Genomic DNA, 12719 nt, shown 5'->3' with positions numbered 1-12719 from the left:
CGACCCCGGCGCGCTCGCCCCCGACCCGTCGACCCTCGCCTCCCTCCTCTGCTTCCTCCCCTCCCAACCTCGGCCGTCGTCGGGCCTGCCTCCTCGCCCCTGCACCCTCTGTAAACCTCCCCTCCCACTCTCTCTCTCTGCTAGGGTTCTTCGATTAATTTACTTAGGTTTTAGTTAGGGCAATATGTTAATTATGTTATCTATTTAGTTATGAATTTAGCTAGGTTTCAAAATTAGCTGAATTTATATGCAAATTTGAATTGGACATGTGATATGTGGATATGTCATGTTTGGAAAATGATCTGAGTGGCCTATGTTACGCCAGAATGTTGATTCATTTCCGTTCCGGTGAATTTCAGGCGCTCGATATGTCCATTTTTTAGCAAAGGTCATGCCGAAATTTTCGGTGAATAAAGGCATGATATGTGCTACATAGTTGGCATATCGAGTGATGGCACATAGATTTCTTTTTATGTCATTTCTCATTTATTCATACTTTTAGAAATAAATGAGGACACTTAATCATAGGAAACATGTTGAACAACGAATAAATTGGGCCTTCTGACCAAGATGCAGACGAGATGGATTGTGATGGTGAACAAGAGTACCTCAACTATTTGACTGCTAAGCAAGGTTTGCAGGTCGGCCTTGATGATGGTACTGACGCCGACACCGACACCGACGGCGCCGGCACCGAGACCGGTGGGGAAGGTACCGGCGGGGAAGGTACCGGCGGGGAAGATTGAAAGTGCTAGTTATCGACTAGAGGGGGGGTGAATAGGCGATTTTTATCAAAGTCTTAAAAACGTGGAAGTTTCAAAGACAACCAATAGAAATAACCTAATTGATATGCAGCGGAAGATAAACTACAACAAGCAAGCCATAGTCAAGTATGCAATAGCGTTAACGTACGAAGACTAATAGCAGCTAGGTAGTAGGATCGGGATGGAAGATAGTATGAAGCCAATCAACAATAGTAGTCAAGCAATGAAGTCAATCAGATAAGACAGATAAGCAATGACTTCACGAAGACAAACTCAAGGTAAAGGAGAGAAGAGATAGAACCAGTTGCTTGTTGAAGACACAGGATTTGTTGGACCAGTTCCAGTTGCTGTGACAACTGTACGTCTGGTTAGGGAGGCTGAGATTCAACTCAGAAGACCGTGTCTTCACCTTATTCCCCTTGAGCTAAGGTCACTTAGTCCTTGCCCAATCACTCTGGTAAGTCTTCAAGGTAGACTTCCAAACCTTCACAGACTTTGTTCACCCGGCAATCCACAATGACTCTTGGATGCTCAGAACACGACGCCTAACCGGCTGGAGGATACACAGTCCTCAAGTGTAACAAGTCTTCAAGTCACACAGACAGAAAGACTTCAGTGATGCCTAACACTCTTTGGCTCTGGGTGTTTGGGCTTTGTCCTCGCAAGGATTTCTCTCTCTCAAATGCTTCGAGGTGGGTTGCTCTCAAACGACAAAAGTCGTATACTAACTCTGAGCAGCCACCAATTTATGGTGTAGGGGGTGGGCTATTTATAGCCACTAGGCAACCCGACCTGATTTGTCCAAAATGACCCTGGGTCACTAAGGAACTGACACGTGTTCCAACGGTCAGATTTCAAACACACGCAGCAACTTTACTTGGGCTACAAGCAAAGCTGACTCATCCAGCTCTGGATAAGGTTTGCTCTCATTGTCTTCGTTCGAAGACATAGGATTTGAGTTGAGCATCACTTCAGTCACTCTGACGTAGTTCACTTGGACCCCACTTAACAGTACGGTGGTTCCTATGACTCAACAAAGAAGAAAAGGAAACAAAGAATCCACACAGTCTTCGCGCTCCAGAGTCTTCACGCAATGTCTTCTCATGTCATAGTCTTTAATATGAATATCTTCTCATACCACCATTGTCTTCAATGTCTTCATACATTTTTAGGGGTCATCTCCGGTAGTTAAACCGAATCAATGAGGGACACTACCTGCGTTATCCTGCAATTCTCACAAACGCATTAGTCCCTCAACCAACTTTGTCGTCAATACTCCAAAACCAACTAGGGGTGGCACTAGATGCACTTACAATCTCCCCCTTTTTGGTGATTGATGACAAACTGGTTGAAGTTTTCAACGGGGATAAATATGTGAAATTGTAAGGATAGGAAATAGTCTTCATAAGTTGCAAGGGCTCCCCCTGAAGATGTGCATGTAAGTAATTTGCTTTTGGAATGCAAATGCACATGGCAGGTTGTACTTGTGGAGATCCACTTCAACTTATGAAGATAATTCATCATGCATGAACTGATATAGTAAGTAGAATGACATGCATAATGAAAAATGGATGTCTGCAGAATGATCTAAGTGCGGGAGTTATCATAGCACATGCGGAATTTATCATCGCATCACAGTAAAGCAAATAAGTAGTAGACGACCATCAAGTTTAGGTGTTACAACTCAGAGAATCAAATGTTTCAAAAGGCAAGAGTTGTAACCACGCAGCAAAATATAATGCAACCGCCCATATGAACCCGCTTGAAGACTATCAACTCATACGCTTCTCCCCCCTTTTGTCAGTAAGGACCAAAAAGGTTTGAAGACATAGAGCATCTACTCGTCAACATGAGTAGGTGAAGCAGCAGGGTTGTCGTCGTTGGGTGGCGGTGCAGATGAACTTGGTGCAGTGTTGATGCACATAGTTGTAGGAGGTGGTGAAGTAGCATCATCTTCATCATCGATCACTCTGGCATTTACCGTTGCCGCGGAGGAAGAATATTCAGAGTCTTCAAGAGATGGAGTACGACGTAAGACAGCAGTCCGTGGAGGAGTGGAGTCAAACTAGAATCTTTCATTGAAGCCATCGTCTTGAAGATCAGCTTTAGCACTGAGCAGGGTCAAACTCTTCCATGATCGCCGGCAAGTTTCATGAGCAACAAAGGCATTCTTGGTGGCAAGGTTGCGAATGCGATTGACATCCACCAAGAGGCTTTGCATCTGTCTCTTGAGCCAGAAATGATGCTTATCCTGTTTCTGATGAAGGGCCACAAGAAGTTCTCGGTCATTGAGAATGCGAGAACGCTTCCGAGGCCTTTGGGCAATGGTGCTTTCAGTGGCTTCAGTAGGTGCTCGATGAGGCAGACGAGTATTTCCAACCAAAGGATAGATTCGAGTCGCTGCATGAACACCTTCAATGGGTTGAGTGAAGCTTTGATGCTCGGCATTCTAAAGACAAAGAGGCTTCTTGGCAGATTTAGGGTATATAGCTTCAACTGACATATCAACCTCAGGTAGAAAAATCACATGATTGCGAGCAGAAGGTTGATAGTTGACAGATGAGTGTCGCTTGATGAGGCGCATGACCCATGGAGCATAAAACTTCAGACCAAATAGGTCAGAGCTGGAAGCAGCGAGTTGCCTGATGAAGAAGTCTTGCGCATTGAAGCTGATGCCATTGAGAATGTAGAAGACCAAAGTCTTCATAGCTCCTTCAAGCTTTGCCGCTGATGAATGTCCTTTGATAGGCCATAGAGTTCGCCTGATGATGTGATATATGGTGCGTGGCAGATACTCAAGGTCTTCAACAAAGAACTCTGTTGGATATTCAGCATCACGTGGCAAAGGCTTCATCATGCTCAGCATCTGACTCATATTTGGTTCAGGCTTATGGAAGATGCTTTCCAAAGCATTGCGGTGATTTTGACAACCAGGTTCATATAGTTCTCCAGGAGTGGCGAGCCCTGTAAGCTCGATGATATCCATAGCTTTGGCTTCATGATGAACATTTCCGGTCATCCACTCGAGAACCCATGTCTTGATATCTCTGTTGTAGCCGCGAATGTGTAGAGTAGCATAGAATTGAAGCAAGAGCTCTTCATTCCAGTGTTCTTTATCTGTGACAAAAGCAGCCCAGCATCACGAAAGCAGTCAAGTGCTTCTTCTAAGCAGGGCAGTCCAGTAATGGCTTCAGTGTCGCGACGCATATGAGGGAAAATGTGCCCTTGATCATACAGAACACATGAGTAATAGCTTCGCTGCTGATGACTCCAGAACTGATCTGATGATATTCTTAGCTTCGTGTAGGGCTTCTTCGAGCTGTCAAAGAATGTGTTGTGGCTTTTGAAGCCATTTGCATTGAAAGACCCTGGGAGTTTGCAGTACCTGGAAACCTTGGCAGTCTTGGCTTGGGCTTCTGGACCTGAGGCCTATGCTCAATGTGATAGTCAAATTGAGGACCAGAGATATTAGGCGGAGGGACCAGAACGGGCCATCTTACTGTGATTAGCTCGCCATGGTTGTATGCTTGCTCGATTGTATAGGGCCTTGGGGGCGGAACAGGAGCAGTGGCAGCAGCTGAGGCTTCAGGCTGCACAACAGGTGCTTTAGGTGCAGTGGCCTCATTAGCTTCAGATGCAGTGGCCTCATTAGCTTCAGGCACACTGTTTGGTTCAAGCTCCACATTAGCTTCAGCCATGACAACGTCATTGGCTTCACTTGCGTTTGTTGTGACAGCTTCAGGATTTTCAACCTCCACTTGAGGTGCTGGAGGGTCAGGCACAGACACGTTCACTTTATGAACTGTTTCTTCTATAACTGGGGGAGTAGGGACACGCACATCTTCTTGATTTTCTTTGGCTGATGCAACCGGAATGTCTTCAGCAGTTTGAGCTTCAGACATGGAGACATTCACAGTTGGAGTGGGTTCAGAAAATACTTGACGTGCAACAGGTTGGCGTTGCACTTCTCCTTCTGGAACGCTCGACAGAGGGACTTGAGGCCTTTGTCCTTTACGAAGCCTGCGAAATGCTGGCAACGCCTTGGGAGATGGAGTTGGCTGGGCCTGAAAGTCTTCATCCTCTTCTTGCACGGGGGGGTGTAGCTTGTTGTTGCTGTTGGGGAGTACTGGGGGAGTCTTGATAGATCAATGGGTTCTTCGCGCAGAATGGCGGCAGGAGTCAAGGCTTGATCAGTATGCCTGACAAGTTGCTTTTTCTTCTCCGTCTTCTTGGAGATACGGTATTGATCTTCAGACTGCACACTGGCTTCAGGAGGTGCAGTGGCCAGAGGCTTCGCGCGTAAAGCTTTTGGAGGTGCTGATTTAGAAGCCTTTAGCTTCTTTTGCTTCTGTGGCTTCGAAGGAGGAGCTGGGGCTTCATCAGAATCAGCCTCATTGTCAGAATGATCCACTTTGGCACCTTGTACCAAGATGTAGGAGATGAGGCCATCAAGGTTTGCAAAGGGGCCAATTCTATTTTCTTCAGCTTCACGTGTGCCATCCTCACAGGGAGCAGAGGGGCCAGGATTGAAGTCTAATCCCCATGACTTCTTGTTTTCCTTTGCTGAAGCCTTAGCAAACTGGAGGTTTCGCTTGAAGAGATTGTCGTCATGACACCAGAGCAATGATGTTGGGTCGGCTTCTTCAGGCTGTGGTCCACAGACCATGCAAGGATAGAATTCTTGCGCAATGGCTTCAACTTTGTTCTTGGGGGGAAGGCCTCAATAGAGAATATCACCCCAAGGGCTTTTGATAGCATTTTTCTCTGCGTACTCCTGGGTGACGAACTTGTACTTGTACCACTGTTCAGCCCAATAGCGTCGAATCCATTGGATTCGAGTCTTGCGCTGATTGTAATCTTCTTCAGGATCTGTTTTATACATTTCTGCCAGATCCTCAGGCAGATCCTTTGAAGTTTCCCCACGACGCTGTCTGCCACCCTTCCTGACAGATTTCTCCGTAGCCATGAACTTCAAACTGAACGGTTTCAATATGTTCAAAGGCTTCAAAGGCTTTCACTTGCTGGTCAGACAGGAACTGGCTTCAGGAGAATTGATATGATGATGTAAGTATTCTGCAAATGAATGCAGACTATGAGAACCAAGGGATTCTCCCGCGGACATGTACCTGTGACAGCATTAGAGATGCGAGGGAAGGGGAAGAGGTCATATGCATTCTCAGAAGATTTTGAAGATAAATCAGTTTGAAGACATTGACCTCATGATGCGAAGTCATTCACTTATATGTGGTGAGTTGGTTCCAGATTTGTACCAATCCGTGAATAAGTACAAGTGAGGAATCAAACTAGATAGGAAATCTAAGTGAATAGACTAGGCATTGTGAGATGCAGACAGAATAGATCTAACATTGAGTAGGTAGAAACCACTTTCGGTAGGTAGGATGAATCTATGAAGATCAAAAAGGTGGTAAAAATAGAGTTATAATTACCGCACGACGAACTGCTAGACGGGAAGAATAGGAGACCGAGCAGTTCAGCCCACCGTGCCCTAACTTGGCGACGGAGGACACCTACGGCGACGGCGGAGAGGACAATGTCCGCGGCCGGCGTGAGGACGGCGTCGGAGAAGTCGCGGCAGCTAAGCGCTTCATCGCCGGTGTCGTCGCGAGCTAGCGGTGGCGCTAGGGTTTTGACGAGGTGGAGAGGTGGAAGAAGGTTTTCTTGACCGCAGGGGACACATATTTATAAGTAGGTGTGCGGCACAGTGCAATTACGCAGGTGCCCCTGTCTGTTCACATCCGTGGGACACGTGGCAAGCATGCAACATACATAGAGTTGTCCCACGTTCCCACGCCCGCCAGGCATGTCGGAGAGTTTTTCCGGCTTCTCCGGATTTAGACAATAAAGATGAATCATTTAAATAGGACTTGATGTTTGTCTCTGTGTCTTCTGCTGACTAGGACGCAGAGAAGACATTCGACAGTTTCAATAGAATGCATATGATTTGGACAGATAGAGTTTGAGATAGAAAGCATAGAGGGGTTAGGGTCCGATCACATTCACTTAGTTCAAAAGATTCAACTTGAAGACATAGCTATAAGTGAATGTTGTAGAGGACAGAACGCTAGTATATATATATATATATATATATATATATATATATATATATATATATATATATATATATATATATATATATATATATATATATATATATATACAACTCATCATAGCGCAGAAAATCATGAAGATAAATAGAAACTGAAGACAACCCAAATGCGAAGTCTTTGCAAAAATAACGCCATGAGTGAAACACTTCAAACAGAGAAATTTGGTGGTGGCGTTACCCACCGTATAGGAAGTATTAGACCCAGACGCGGCGCACAATTATCATGGCGCTCCGAAGTCAAATTCCATGTTAATGTATTCACACTCAGAGTGTAAATCTTCATTGATTGAAGATATACCTTACTTCGTGTGCTGCACATCTAAGTCATCAACATGCATAAGTATTAGGATGTGTGCCTGATCATAGGACATTAGAGGATTCCAAGATATTTAGCTCACACCGTAACTTGCAAAACCTTTTCTCATCCAAGGGCTTTGTGAAGATATCTGCCAGCTGCTCTTCATTGTTGACGTGCATGATATCTATATCTTTCTTCATAACATGATCTCTGAGAAAGTGATGATGTATTTCAATGTGCTTTGTCTTCGAGTGCTGGACTAGATTGTTGGCTATCTCGATGGCACTTTCGTTGTCGTAGAAGAGAGGTACTTGTTTCAGGTTGATGCCATAATCCTTGAGAGTTTGCTTCATCCATAGAAGCTGAGCACAACAGGATCCAGCAGCAATGTATTCAGATTCAGCAGTTGAGAGTGATACATGGTTCTGCTTCTTTGAAGACCAACAGACAAGTGATCGACCAAGAAAATGACATGTGCCTGATGTAGACTTGCGATCCACCTTGTCACCAGCATAATCAGCATCCGAGAATCCAACTAGGTCAAACCTTGAGCCCTTTGGATACCATAATCCGAGTGTTGGGGTGTAAGCCAAATATCGAAGAATTCGCTTCACAGCTAAGTGATGCGATTCCTTTGGTGCCGCTTGGAATCGAGCACACATGCAACCACTAAGCATAATAGCTGGCCTGGATGCACATAAATAAAGCAAAGAACCAATCATGGAGCGGTATACCTTTTGATCGAACTCTTTACCATTGTCGTCGGGACCAAGATGGTGTTTGGCTGGCATTGGCGTCGTGTAGCCTTTGCAGTCTTCCATTCCAAACTTCTTCAGACAATCTTTGAGGTATTTTTCTTGAGATATGAAGATGCCATTTCGTTGCTGACGAATTTGAAGACCAAGGAAGAACTTCAGCTCACCCATCATGGACATTTGATATTGCTCTTGCATCATGTACCCAAACTCATCACTGTACTTCTGGTTGGTGCAGCCGAAGATTATGTCATCCACATATATTTGGCACACACACCGTTCACCATCATATGTCTTCGTGAAGAGTGTGGGATCGAGGGATCCTGGTTTGAAGCCTTTGCTCTTCAGGAAGTCTTTGATTGTATCATACCAGGCACGAGGAGCTTGTTTGAGGCCATACAGTGCTTTGTTTAGCTTGTACACCATATCAGGATGTGTTGGATCTTCAAAGCCAGGTGGTTGTGCGACATACACTTCTTCTTCAATCTTGCCATTGAGAAATGCACTTTTCACATCCATTTGATATAGCAAGATGTTGTGATGATTAGCATAGGCTAGCAGTATGCGAATAGCTTCAAGCCTAGCAACAGGAGCAAATATTTCATCAAAGTCAATTCCTTTAACTTGAGTATATCCTTGAGCCACAAGACGTGCTTTATTTCTGACGACTTGACCATGCTCATCTTGCTTGTTTCGATATATCCATTTTGTTCCTATAATGTTATGCTTGCGAGGGTCAGGTCGCTTGACAAGTTCCCAAACATTATTCAGCTTGAACTGTTGAAGTTCTTCTTGCATGGCTTGAATCCATTCAGGTTCCATAAAGGCTTCAGCAACTTTCTTGGGTTCTGATATTGACACAAATGAAAAGTGCCCACAGAAGTTTGCTAACTGTGTTGCTCTTGAGCAAGTAAGAGGACCAGGCGCATTGATGCTGTCAATTATCTTCTCAATTTGTACTTCATTTGCAACACGAGGATGAACTGGACGAAGACCTTGCTCATGCTGATCATTGTCATCATTGGAAGTATTGTCTTCGTTCTGAGCATTGTCTTCAGGTTGGTTTGGTGTAGAAATGATAAGTTCCTCTTCAGGCTGTGCTTCAGAGGGCATGATCTCACCAGTTCCCATCAGCTTGATAGATTCACAGGAAGGAGCTTCATCAAGTGTGCTTGGCAGGAGCTCTCGTTGTGAACCATTGGTTTCATCAAATCGCACATCCACTGTTTCAACGATTTTGTAGTGGAAGAGGTTGAAGACTCTGTAAGAGTGCGAATCCTTTCCATAGCCAAGAATGAATCCTTCGTGAGCTTTGGGTTCAAATTTTGACTTGTGATGGGGATCCTTGATCTAGCATCTAGCTCCAAAGACTCTGAAGTAACTGACATTTGGCTTCTTGCCGGTAAGGAGCTCATAGGATGTTTTGCCCAGAAGCTTATGGATGTAGACACGGTTGATGATGTGACAAGCTGTATCAATGGCTTCAGGCCAGAACTTTCTTGGTGTCTTGTACTCATCAAGCATTGTTCGAGCCATCTCGATGAGGGTTCTGTTCTTGCGCTCTACAATGCCGTTTTGCTGAGGTGTGTATGGAGCATAAAATTCATGAGTGATTCCCATTGTATCCAGATAAAGATCAAGGCCGGTGTTCTTGAATTCAGTGCCGTTATCACTTCTGATATGCTTGATCTTGATGCCATAATTGTTCATTGCTCGATTGGCGAATCGTCTGAAGACATCCTGTATTCAGTCTTGTAGAGAATTATGTGCACCCATGTATATCTTGAGTAGTCATCAACAATAACGAAGCCATAGAGACACGCTGTTGTTGTGAGGGTGGAGTAGTGAGTAGGTCCAAATAAGTCCATGTGTAGCAGCTCGAAGGGTTGAGATGTTGTCATGATTGTCTTCGAGGGATGCTTGGCCCTTGTCATCTTCCCAGCTTCGCAAGCACCACACAAATGATCTTTCTTGAACTTGACAACTTAGATGCCTATGACATGCTTCTTCTTGACGAGAGTGTGCAAGTTCCTCATGCCAGCGTGCCCTAGCCTTTGATGCCAGAGCCAGCATTCTGACGCTTTTGCAAGAAGACATACGGCAAGCTGTGGACCTGCTGAGAAATCTACCATGTATAGATCACCTTTCCTATACCCTTCAAAGACTAGAGACTTGTCAGATTCCATTAGTACAAGGCAACGATATTTTCCAAATATCACAATCATGTTTAAGTCACAAAGCATTGAGACAGACATTAAGTTGAATCCAAGGGATTCAACAAGCATCACTTTATCCATGTGTTGATCCTTTGAGATTGCAAGTCTACCTAGACCCAATACCTTGCCTTTACCAGTGTCAGCAAATGTGATTTGACTCTTGTCGGATGGACGTAAGGTTGAGTCCATGAGAAGACTTCGATCACCAGTCATATGATTAGTGCATCCGCTGTCAATAATCCATTCTGAAGCTTTTGGTGACATGCCCTATAGTGCAGTTAGGAGGATAGGCTTCACAAGGTATGTTGTGAAGCATAAGCATTTGATGCACATGTGGATTATCACAGCATAGATGAAAGTTAGCACACAGTATGACAGGTAAGCGATTCATATGTGGAATACATAGTAAGTCATTTTATCATGCGTCCCTTTGTGTTTTAGGTCCCCAGCAATAGTATCGGACGCCATTGATTGCTGGCTGGAGACCATGTTATGCAAAAGAGAGTTAATTCTTCTTCACCACCCACATCTTTAGGGGTGGCTTAGAAGCAATGAGTCTAAGTGCAGCATCTGAGAATTTCGGCTTTGAAGCCCTAGCAAATAGCCTTGCAGGAGATGAATGATACTCATGTGAATAAGCAGAAAAGTTCTTAGTTCTATGAACATAGCGGTTTGAAGACACACGCTCATATTCATGAGTCTGAGTATGATTTCCCTGCAAAACATTAGCGTTAGGGTGACTCAAGTGAGTCATGTGTTTGTAAGTAGCCGTTGGACCATATGATGCCTTTGGTCTGGGGTTTGTCTTCTTCCCTAGTGGTTTCATGATGACATTCACTGGAAGATTCTCAAGGCAGCTCTTGGGAACCCAGATCTTCTTCATAGGAGGTCCATTCCTGTAGTTAGTACCAATATACCTAGCAAATACTTCACCATTCTGATTTTTGAACAGTTTATAGTTTGCATCAAAGGATTCATCAATGATAATAGGGTTAGCGCAGGTAAATCTAGATAAAGTGGATGGATCCACTGAAGGTCCCTTTGCAGCAACTCATATGGTTTTGGGATACTGCTCAGGCTTCCAATAGGAACCATCAGCATTCATTTTCCTCTCGAACCCAACACCCTCTTTCCTAGGGTTTCGGTTCAGAATCTGCTTTTTGAGGACATCACAAAGTGTCTGATGTCCCTTCAAACTTTTGTACATCCCTGTTTCAAGCAATGTCTTCAACCTAGCATTTTCATCAGCAATAGTAGTGGTATCTTCAGGAGAGGGGTTAGTTACCACATCAGTAGTTGAAGATAGAGCAACAGTAGCAGCAATGGAACATTCAGCAACAGAGGCAGCATTATCACGCTCAATGCATTTTAAGCATGGTGGTTCAAATTCATCCTGAGCGGGACTGATCTGTTGAGCAAGTAATGAATCGTGCTTCTTCAGAAGAACTTCATAATCCACTCTTATCCTTTCAAGATCTTGCTCTCGTTGAAGACATTCAGAAGAAAGTTTCTCATGATCAGACAAGAGAGCATTATGTTGATCTTGAAGGGCGTCAAATTTGGAATGAAGTCTCTGAAGACTCTCAGCCAAAGCTTTTGACTGATCCATTTCTTCGCCCAACATATCATCGCTTTTACTAAGCATGTTTTGAATCTTTTCCAAAGCTCTTTGTTGTTTAGTGGCAAGGGAAGCAAGTTTGACATTAAAGGAAATATGCCCTAGAGGCAATAATAAAGTTATTATTTATTTCCTTATATCATGATAAATGTTTATTATTCATGCTAGAATTGTATTAACCGGAAACATAATACATGTGTGAATACGTAGACAAACAGAGTGTCACTAGTATGCCTCTACTTGACTAGCTCGTTAATCGAAGATGGTTATGTTTCCTAACCATAGACATGAGTTTTCATTTGATTAACGGGGTCACATCATTAGGAGAATGATGTGATTGACTTGACCCATTCCGTTAGCTTGGCACTTGATCGTTTAAGTATTCTGCTATTGCTTTCTTCATGACTTATACATGTTCCTATTACTATGAGATTATGCAACTCCTGTTTACCGGAGGAACACTTTGTGTGCTACCAAACGTCACAACGTAACTGGGTGATTATAAAGGTGCTCTAAAGGTGTCTCCGAAGGTACTTGTTGGGTTGGCGTATTTCGAGATTAGGATTTGTCACTCCGATTGTCGGAGAGGTATCTCTGGGCCCTCTCGGTAATACACATCACTTAAGCCTTGCAAGCATTACAACTAATGAGTTAGTTGTGATATGATGTATTACGGAACGAGTAAAGAGACTTGCCGGTAACGAGATTGAACTAGGTATTGAGATACCGACGATCGAATCTCGGGCAAGTAACATACCGATGACAAAGGGAACAACGTATGTTGTTATGCGGTCTGACCGATAAAGATCTTCGTAGAATATGTGGGAGCCAATATGAGCATCCAGGTTCCGCTATTGGTTATTGACCGAAAACGTGTTTCGGTCATGTCTACATTGTTCTCGAACCCGTAGGGTCCGCACGCTTAAGGTTTCGATGACAGT

The sequence above is a fragment of the Triticum dicoccoides genome, chromosome 3B (genome assembly GCF_002162155.2).
Source record: "Triticum dicoccoides isolate Atlit2015 ecotype Zavitan chromosome 3B, WEW_v2.0, whole genome shotgun sequence".
Classification (NCBI taxonomy): Eukaryota; Viridiplantae; Streptophyta; class Magnoliopsida; order Poales; family Poaceae; genus Triticum; species Triticum dicoccoides.
The sequence above is the reverse complement of the archived record's forward strand: the minus strand, read 5'-3'. Positions refer to the sequence as shown.